Source organism: Arachis hypogaea, chromosome 20, assembly GCF_003086295.3.
Source record: "Arachis hypogaea cultivar Tifrunner chromosome 20, arahy.Tifrunner.gnm2.J5K5, whole genome shotgun sequence".
Lineage (NCBI taxonomy): Eukaryota > Viridiplantae > Streptophyta > Magnoliopsida > Fabales > Fabaceae > Arachis > Arachis hypogaea.
The window spans coordinates 94,159,818-94,170,943 of NC_092055.1; the positions used below are offsets into that span (position 1 = coordinate 94,159,818).

General features: G+C 38.5%; 1 non-coding gene across 1 annotated transcript; it reads right to left on the minus strand.

The window, feature by feature from the left end:
• Nucleotides 1-3,466: 3,466 nt before the first annotated feature.
• LOC112788146 (small nucleolar RNA R71) lies at nt 3,467-3,574 on the minus strand. The gene has a single exon (XR_003195524.1). It is a non-coding gene; the product is annotated as a small nucleolar RNA R71 (small nucleolar RNA).
• Between the last annotated feature and the right edge of the window lie 7,552 nt (nt 3,575-11,126).

Consider the following 11,126-nt stretch of genomic DNA (forward strand, 5'->3'; position numbering starts at 1 on the left):
GTTCTTAGACCATGGGGGCTGGCCATCTCGGCCATGCCTGGACCTTTCACTTATGTATTTTCATACGGTAGAGTTTCTACACTCCATAGATTAAGGTGTGGAGCTCTGCTGTTCCTCAAAGATTAATGCAAAGTACTACTGTTTTCTATTCAATTCATCTTATTTCGCTTCTAAGATATCCATTCGCACCCAAGAACGTGATGAAGGTGATGATTATGTGTGATGCTCATCACCATTCTCCCCTATGAACACGTGCCTGACAAACACTTCCGTTCTACATGAAATAAGCTAGAATGAATATCTCTTAGATCTCTTAACCGGAATCTTCGTGGCGTAAGCTAGAATGATGACGGCATTCAAGAGAATCCGGAAAGTCTAAACCATGTCTGTGGTATTCCGAGTAGGATTCAATGATTGAATGACTGTGACGAGCTTCAAACTCGCAATTGTTGGGCGTTAGTGACAGACACAAAAGGAGGGTGAATCCTATTCCAGCATGATCGAGAACCGACAGATGATTAGTCGTGCTGTGACAGAGCATGTGAGCATATTTTTCACTGAGAGGAGGGATGTAGCCACTGACAATGGTGATGCCCTTGCATAAAGCCAGCCATGGAAAGGAGTAAGACTGATTGGATGAAGATAGCAGGAAAGCAGAGGTTTAGAGGAACGAAAGCATCTCCATTCGCTTATCTGAAATTCCTACCAATGATTTACATAAGTACCTCTATCCCTATTTTATTATATTAAATTCGAAAACACCATTATCAATTTATATCTGCCTAACTGAGATTTGCAAGGTAACCATAGCTTGCTTCATACCAACAATCTCCGTGGGATTCGACCCTTACTCACGTAAGGTATTACTTGGACGACCCAGTGCACTTGCTGGTTAGTTGTATCGAAGTTGTGAACCATGGTATTGGCACCATGTTCTTGGCGCCATTGCCAGGGAAAGAAAGAGCCATGAATTTTACATAATTAAAGTGTAATCACGATTACGCGTACCAAGTTGCTCACGTTGCCAGGGATTATTCGAGCCTGGACATCACAATTTCGTGCACCAAGTTTTTGGCACCGTTGCCGGGGATTGTTCGAGTTTGGACAACTGACGGTTCATCTTGTTGCTCAGATTATGTAATTTTCTTTTTATTTTATTTTCAAAAATTTTTCAAAAATATTTCTAAAATTTTCTCATCTGTTTTCGAAAAAAATAAAAATGTTTTCAAAAAAAAAATTTTATTCAAAATTTTTAAAGAATGAATTCTAGTGTTTCATGAAGCATGTTGAAGCCTGGCTGGCTGTAAAGCCATGTCTAATTCCTTTGGAAATGAGTATGTTGGGCATGTCATGTCTGAATTACATGCTGAAGCTTGGCTGGCCATTGGCCATGTCTAGTGTTTTGGACTGGAGCTTTCATTGAAAGCTTGGCTGGCTCATGAGCCATGTCTAATTCCTGGACTGAAGCTTTAGACTAACATGGCAAGATTCCTGGAATTCATATTAAAAATTTTGGAATCCTTATTTTTCTTTTTCATATAATTTTCGAAAAAATCCAAAAAATCATAAAATCATAAAAATCAAAAACAATTTTTGTGTTTCTTGTTTGAGTCATGAGTCATGTCATAAGTTTGGTGTCAATTGCATGTGCATCTTGCATTTTTCGAAAATTTCATGCATTCATGGTGTTCTTCATGATCTTCAAGTTGTTCTTGGTAAGTCTTCTTGTTTGATCTTGATGATTTTTTGTTTTGTGTCTTTTCATGTTTTTCATATGCATTCTTGAATTCTTAGTGTCTAAGCATTAAAGAATTCTAAGTTTGGTGTCTTGCATGTTTTCTTTGCATTAAAATTTTTCAAAATATGTTCTTGATGTTCATCTTGACATTCAAAGTGTTCTTGGTGTTCATCTTGACATTCATATCATTCATGCATGCATTCATGGTTTTGATTCAAAATTTTCATGCATTGAGTCTTTTTGTTGTTTTTCTCTCTCATCATAAAAATTCAAAAATAAAAAAAAATATCTTTCCCTTTTTCTCTCATCAAATTCGAAAATTTGGATTGACTTTTTCAAAAATTTTTAAATCAAATTGTTTCTTATGAGTCAAATCAAATTTTCAATTTGAAAATCTTATCTTTTTCAAAAATAAAATCTTTTTCAAAATTCTTAGTTATTTTTGAAAATTCCAAAAATATTTTTCAAAAATCTTTTTCTTATTTTTATATCAAATTTTCGAAAATAACATAATCAATTAATGTTTTGATTCAAAAATTTGAAGTTTGTTACTTGCTTGTTAAGAAAGATTCAAACTTTAAGTTCTAGAATCATATCTTGTGATTTCTTGTGAATCAAGTCATTAATTGAGATTTTAAAAATCAAATCTTTTTCAAAATTAGTTTCTAAAATATCTTCTTATCTTATCTTTTTCAAAAAATATCTTTTCAAAATATCTTTTCTAACTTCCTAACTTCTTATCTTTTCAAAATTTGTTTCAACTAACTAACTAACTTTTTGTTTGTTTCTTAACTTTTTCAAAACTATCTAACTAACTCTCTCTCTCTCATTTTCGAAAATATCTTCCCCCTTTTTCAAAATTTCTTTCTAATTTATTAATTATCTTAATTTTTAAATCTTAATTTTCGAAAATTACTAACATTTTTCAAAAACTATTTTCAAAAATCACTAACTCTTTTTCAAAAAAAAAAAAAATTATTTTCGAAAGTTCCTTCTCTCTCATCTTATTCTATTTATTCATTCATCTACTAACATCTCATCTCACATCTCTGCCATCCTCACAGTTGTGTTTCTTTTCTTTACATCACATTCTTTGTCCCCCTTTTTCTTCCACTTACAAAGGGATCCCTATACTGTGGTATAAAGGATCTCTATTATTATTATTATTATTTTTCTGTGCCCTCTTCTTTGTCATATGAGCAGGAGCAAGGATAAGAACATTCTTGTGGAAGCAGATCCAGAACCTGAAAGGACTTTGAAAAGGAAACTAAGAGAAGCTAAATTACAACAATCCAGAGATAACCTTTCAGAAATTTTCGAACAGGAAGAGGAGATGGCAGCCGAAAATAATAATAATGTAAGGAAGATGCTTGGTGACTTTACTGCACCTAATTCCAATTTACATGGAAGAAGCATCTCCATTCCTGCCATTGGAGCAAACAACTTTGAGCTGAAACCTCAATTAGTTTCTCTGATGCAGCAGAACTGCAAGTTTCATGGACTTCCATCTGAAGATCCTTTTCAGTTCTTAACTGAATTCTTGCAGATATGTGATACTGTTAAGACTAATGGAGTAGATCCTAAAGTCTACAGGCTCATGCTTTCCCTTTTGCTGTAAGAGACAGAGCTAGATTATGGTTGGATTCTCAACCCAAAGACAGCCTGAACTCTTGGGATAAGCTGGTCACGGCTTTCTTAGCCAAGTACTTTCCTCCTCAAAAGTTGAGCAAGCTTAGAGCTGATGTTCAAACCTTCAGACAGAAAGAAGGTGAATCCCTCTATGAAGCTTGGGAAAGATACAAACAGCTGACCAAAAAGTGTCCTTCTGACATGCTTTTAGAATGGACCATCCTGGATATATTCTATGATGGTTTATCTGAGCTATCAACGATGTCACTGGACACTTCTGCAGGTGGATCTATTCACCTAATGAAAACGCCTGCAGAAGCTCAAGAACTCATTGACATGGTTGCTAATAACCAGTTCAGGTACACTTCTGAAAGGAATCCTGTGAGCAATGGGACGCCTATGAAGAAGGGAGTTCTTGAAGTTGATACTCTGAATGTCATATTGGCTCAGAATAAAATATTGACTCAGCAAGTCAATATGATCTCTCAGAGTCTGCATGGAATGCAAGCTGCATCCAACAGTACTCAAGAGGCATCTTTTAAAGAAGAAGCTTATGATCCTGAAAACCCTGCAATAGCAGAGGTAAATTATTTAGGTGAACCTTATGGAAACACCTATAACTCAACATGGAGAAATCATCCAAATTTCTCATGGAAGGATCAAAAGCCTCAACAAGGCTTTAATAATGGTGGAAGAAATAGGTTTAATAATGGTAAACCTTTTCCATCATCCACTCAGCAACAGACAGAGAACTCTGAACAAAATACTTCTAATTTGGCAAACTTAGTCTCTGATCTGTCTAAGGCCACTGTAAGTTTCATGAATGAAACAAGATCTTCCATTAGAAATCTGGAAGCACAAGTGGGCCAGCTGAGTAAAAGGATTACTGAAATCCCTCCCAGTACTCTCCCAAGCAATACAGAAGAGAACCCAAAAGGAGAGTGCAAGGCCATTGACATAAGCACCATGGCCGAACCTACAAGGGAAGGAGAGGACGTGAATCCCAAGGAGGAAGACCTTCTGGGACGTCCAGTGATCAATAAGGAGCTTCCCTCTGAGGAACCAAAGGACTCTAAGGCTCATCTAGAGACCATAGAGATTCCATTGAACCTCCTTATGCCCTTCATGAGCTCTGATGAGTATTCTTCTTCTGAAGAGAATGAGGATGTTACTGAAGAGCAAACTGCCAAGTTTCTTGGTGCAATCATGAAGCTGAATGCCAAATTATTTGGCATTGATACTTGGGAAGTTGAACCTCCCTTGATCATCAATGAACTAAGTAATCTGGATCAACTGACATTGCCTCAGAAGAAACAGGATCCTGGAAAGTTCATAATACCCTGTACCATAGGCACCATGATCTTTAAGGCTCTATGTGACCTTGGTTCGGGAATAAACCTCATGCCCCTCTCTGTAATAGAGAAACTGGGAATCTATGGGGTGCAAGCTGCTAAAATCTCATTAGAGATGGCAGACAGTTCAAGAAAATAGGCTTATGGACAGGTAGAGGACGTGTTAGTAAAGGTTGAGGGCCTTTACATCCCTACTGATTTCAGAGTCTTGGATACTGGAAAGGAAGAGGATGAATCCATCATCCTAGGAAGACCTTTCCTGGCCACAGCAAGAGCTGTGATTGATGTTGACAGAGGTGAAATAGTCCTTCAATGGAATGAGGACTCCCTTGTGTTTAAAAGTCAAGGATCTCCCTCTGCAACTATGGAGAGGAAGTAGAAAAAGCTTCTCTCAAAGCAGAGTCAACCAGAGCCCCCACAGTCAAACTCTAAGTTTGGTGTTGGGAGGCCACAACCAAACTCTAACTTTGGTGTTGAACTCCCATATCCAAACTCTAAGTTTGGTGTTGGAGAGTCTCAACAAAGCTCTGCACATCTGTGAGGCTCCATGAGAGCCCACTGTCAAGCTATTGACATTAAAGAAGCGCTTGTTGGGAGGCAACCCAATTTTTATTTATCTAACTATATTTTTCTTAGTTATATGTCTTTATAGGTTCATGATCATGTGGAGTCACAAAATAAATATAAAAATTGAAAACGGAATCAAAAACAGCAAAAGAAAAATCACACCCTGGAGGAGCATCTGTCTGGCGTTCAGCGCCAGAACAGAGCATGGTGCTGGCGCTGAACGCCCAAAATGGGCAGCTTCTGGGCGCTGAACGCCAGAACAGGCATGGTTCTGGCGTTCAACGCTAGAAATGGCACACAAATGGGCGTTGAACGCCCAAAATGGCCACCAACCTGGCGCTGAACGCCCAGAGTTGTGTGCAAAGGCATTTTTACATGCCTAATGGGTGCAGGGATGTAAATCCTTGAACACCTCAGGATCTGTGGACCCCACAGGATCCACTCAGGACCTGTGGACCCCACAGGATCCCCACCTACCTCCACTCACTTCTTCTCACCACTTTCTTTCACACAACCCCATAAACACTCTTCCCCATCACCTCTTCACCACTCACATCCATCCACTCTTCCCCATAAACCTACCTCATAAACTCCACCTACCTTCAAAAATTCAAAACCAATTCCCCACCCAAACCCACCCATATGGCCGAAACCTTTCCCCCCCCTCCCTTCCCTATATAAAGCCCTCCATTCTTCATCAAATTCACACAACACACCCCTCTACACCCTCTTGGCCGAAACCACATCTCCCTCTCCCTCTTCATATTTCTTCTTCTTCTTCTTCTTCTTCTATTCTTTTGTTTATTGCTCGAGGGCGAGCAATATTCTAAGTTTGGTGTGGTAAAAGCATAAGCTTTTTGTTTTTCCATTACCATTGATGGCACCTAAGACCGGAGAATCCTCTAGAAAGGGGAAGGGGAAGATAAAAGCATCCACCTCCGAGTCATGGGAGATGGAAAGGTTCATCTCCAAAGCCCATCAAGACCACTTCTATGATGTTGTGGCCAAGAAGAAGGTGATTCCCAAGGTCCCTTTCAAACTCAAAAGAAATGAGTATCCGGAGATCCGACATGAAATTCAAAGAAGAGGTTGGGAAGTTCTAACAAATCCCATCCAACAAGTCGGCATCCCAATGGTTCAAGAGTTCTATGCTAATGCATGGATCACCAAGAACCATGATCAAAGTAAGAACCCGGATCCAAAGAACTATGTTACAATGGTTCGGGGGAAATACTCGGATTTTAGTCCGGAAAATGTGAGGTTGGCGTTCAACTTACCAAACATGGAAGAGAACGCACGCCCCTACACAAGAAGAGTCAACTTTGATCAAAGGTTGGACCAAGTCCTTATGGACATATGTGTAGAAGGAGCTCAATGGAAGATTGACTCCAAAGACAAACCGGTTCAACTAAGAAGATTGGACCTCAAGCCTGTGGCTAGAGGATGGTTGGAGTTCATTCAATGCTCAATCATTCCCACTAGCAACCGGTCTGAAGTTACTATAGACCGGGCCATCATGATCCATAGCATCATGATTGAAGAAGAGGTGAAAATTCATGATATTATACCTCAAGAACTCTACAAGGTGGCTGACAAGTCCTCCACTATGGCAAGGTTAGCCTTTCCTCACCTCATTTGCCACCTATGCAATTCAGTTGGGATTGACATAGAGGGAGATATCCTCATTAAAGAGGACAAGCCCATCACTAAGAAAAAGATGGAGCAAGCAAGAGAGCCTAGTCATGGAGCTCAAGAGGCGTATGAAGCTCATCACCATGAGATCCCAGAGATGCCTCAAATGCACTTTCCTCCACAAAACTATTGGGAGCAAATCAACACCTCCCTAGGAGAATTGAGTTCCAATATGGGACAACTAAGGGTGGAACATCAAGAGCACTCCATCATGCTTCATGAAATAAGAGAAGATCAAAAAGCAATGAGGGAGGAGCAACAAAGACAAGGAAGAGACATAGAAGAGCTCAAGAACATCATTGGTTCCTCAAGAAGGAAACGCCACCATCACTAAGGTGGATTCATTCCTTGTTCTTATTTCTTCTGTTTTTCGTTTTCTATGTTATGTGCTTATCTATGTTTGTGTCTTCATTACATGATCATTAGTAGTTAGTAACTTTGTCTTAAAGTTATGAATGTCTTATGAATCCATCACCTCTCTTAAATGAAAAATGTTTTAAATAAAAAGAACAAGAAGTACATGAGTTTCGAATTTATCCTTGAACTTAGCTTAATTATGTTGATGTGGTGGCAATGCTTCTTGTTTTCTGAATGTATGCTTGAACAGTGCATATGTCTTTTGAAGTTGTTGTTCATGAATGTTAAATATGTTGGCTCTTGAAAGAATGATGACTAGGAAACATGTTATTTGATAATCTGAAAAATCATAAAAATGATTCTTGAAGCACGAAAAAGCAGCAAAGAACAAAGCTTGCAGAAAAAAAAATAGGCGAAAAAATAAGAAAAAGAAAAAGCAAGCAGAAAAAGCCAAAGCTCTTAAAACCAAGAGGCAAGAGCAAAAAGCCAATAACCCTTAAAACCAAAAGGCAAGGGCAAATAAAAAGGATCCCAAGGCTTTGAGCATCAGTGGATAGGAGGGCCTAAAGGAATAAAATCTTGGTCTAAGCGGCTAAACCAAGCTGTCCCTAACCATGTGCTTGTGGCGTGTAGGTGTCAAGTGAAAACTTGAGACTGAGCGGGTAAAGTCAAGGTCCAAAGCAAAAAAAGAGTGTTCTTAAGAACCCTGGATACCTCTAATTGGGGACTCTAGCAAAGCTGAGTTACAATCTGAAAAGGTTCACCCAATTATGTGTCTGTGGCATTTATGTATCCGGTGGTAATACTGAAAAACAAAGTGATTAGGGCCACGACCAAGACTCATAAAGAAGCTGTGTTCAAGAATCATCATATTGAACTAGGAGAATCAATAACACTATCTGAACTCTGAGTTTCTATAGATGCCAATCATTCTGAACCTCAATGGATAAAGTGAGATGCCAAAACTATTCAAGAGGCAAAAAGCTATAAGTCCCGCTCATTTGATTGAAGCTCTGTTTCATTGATAGTTTGGAATTTATAGTATATTCTCTTCTTTTTATCCTATTTGATTTTCAGTTGCTTGGGGACAAGCAACAATTTAAGTTTGGTGTTGTGATGAGCGGATAATTTATACGCTTTTTGCATTGTTTTTAGTATGTTTTTAGTAGGATCTAGTTACTTTTAGGGATGTTTTCATTAGTTTTTATGTTAAATTCACATTTCTGGACTTTACTATGAGTTTGTGTGTTTTTCTGTGATTTCAGGTATTTTCTGGCTGAAATTGAGGGACTTGAGCAGAAATCAGATTCAGAGGTTGAAGAAGGACTGCTGATGCTGTTGGATTCTGACCTCCCTGCACTCAAAGTGGATTTTCTGGAGCTACAGAACTCGAAATGGCGCGCTTCCAATTGCGTTGGAAAGTAGACATCCAGGGCTTTCCAGAAATATATAATAGTCCATACTTTGGCCAAGAATAGACGACGCAAACTGGCGTTCAACGCCAGCTCTCTGCCCAATTCTGGCGTCCAGCGCCAGAAAAGGATCCAAAACCAGAGTTGAACGCCAGAAATGGATCAAAACCTGGCGTTCAACTCCACAAATGGCCTCTGCACGTGGAAAGTTAAGGCTCAGCCCAAGCACACACCAAGTGGGCCCCGGAAGTGGATTTATGCATCAATTACTTACTTATGTAAACCCTAGTGACTAGTTTATTATAAATAGGACCTTTTACTATTGTATTAGGCATCTTGGAACGCATAGTTCTTAGACCATGGGGGCTGGCCATCTCGGCCATGCCTGGACCTTTCACTTATGTATTTTCATACGGTAGAGTTTCTACACTCCATAGATTAAGGTGTGGAGCTCTGCTGTTCCTCAAAGATTAATGCAAAGTACTACTGTTTTCTATTCAATTTATCTTATTTCGCTTCTAAGATATCCATTCGCACCCAAGAACGTGATGAAGGTGATGATTATATGTGACGCTCATCACCATTCTCCCCTATGAACACGTGCCTGACAAATACTTCCGTTCTACATGAAATAAGCTAGAATGAATATCTCTTAGATCTCTTAACCGGAATCTTCGTGGCGTAAGCTAGAATGATGGCGGCATTCAAGAGAATCCAGAAAGTATAAACCGTGTCTGTGGTATTCCGAGTAGGATTCAATGATTGAATGACTGTGACGAGCTTCAAACTCGCGATTGTTGGGCTTTAGTGACAGACGCAAAATGAGGGTGAATCCTATTCCAGCATGATCGAGAACCGACAGATGATTAGCCGTGCTGTGACAAAGCATGTGAGCATATTTTTCACTGAGAGGAGGGGATGTAGCCACTGACAACGGTGATGCCCTTGCATAAAGCCAGCCATGGAAAGGAGTAAGACTGATTGGATGAAGATAGCAGGAAAGCAGAGGTTCAGAGGAACGAAAGCATCTCCATTCGCTTATCTGAAATTCCTACCAATGATTTACATAAGTACCTCTATCCCTATTTTATTATATTAAATTCGAAAACACCATTATCAATTTATATCTGCCTAACTGAGATTTGCAAGGTAACCATAGCTTGCTTCATACCAACAATCTCCGTGGGATTCGACCCTTACTCACGTAAGGTATTACTTGGACGACCCAGTGCACTTGCTGGTTAGTTGTATCGAAGTTGTGAACCATGGTATTGGCACCATGTTCTTGGTGCCATTGCCAGGGAAAGAAAGAGCCATGAATTTTACATAATTAAAGTGTAATCACGATTACGCGTACCAAGTTGCTCATGTTGCCAGGGATTATTCGAGCCTGGACATCACAATTTCGTGCACCAATGGTTAAGTGAGCTAATAAGCGAATCCTTAATTAGACTAAGATCTCACCTAACATACATATTTAGTAAAATAAAATCTCTTTACCTATTTTCCCATATTTCCCACTTATTGTTGCATGCTCATGTTTCACTTTTTATTTTGATCTCATGTGCATTGTTTTTATTTTGCATTTTGGGGAATTTCTTTTTGCATTCCCTTTTATTAAATACTGAAAAATAACTCTTTTTTTTTATGCACATGGTAATTGAATCACTTTGATTTTCTCATGAGCATGCTTCCCAAATTTATTTTTATTTCTTGTTTTTTTTTTTAACTTTCCTACCCTTTTGTTTCTATCACTCATGTTCCCAAAAGGTTTCCCACATTTTACTCTATTCATAATTTTTTTTTCTATCTTAAGCTAACCAAGGATTCACTTGGGATTTTATTTTGTTTTTCTGCTTAAGGCTAGTAGTGTGGCTAAATAGAATAAAAGGGGATTTAAAGGCTCAAGGGGGCTAACAAGGGTGATGTAAAAGGTAGGCTAATTTGGGGTGAGTGAGCTAAAATCAAATGATGGCCTCAATCATTCTCTTGGTATGTATCTATTCTATATTCTATAATTGGACATATGGATTAAAGCAAAGGAAAGAACATCAGAATAAAAAGAAATGTAACACACAGAAATGAAATTATGGTTTGAATGCAACCATACAATTTAAGCTCAAGACTCACAGGCTGTGTGTTTTCTAACTCAGGCATCATATATCATTCATATATTGTATGCAGGTTTAGTTAAAAATTCCCATTATTCTCTTGAAAAAAAATTATTTAGGGTAGCTTTTAAAGTTTTAATGTTCCTCCTTGATGAAATGTGGTCAACTAACATGTAATGCTATATATACAAGGTGTGGGTTGTTTTGATTCTGTTAAAATTTCTAGTTTACTTCCTTTTTATATTTTTCTATTTAAACTATACTATCT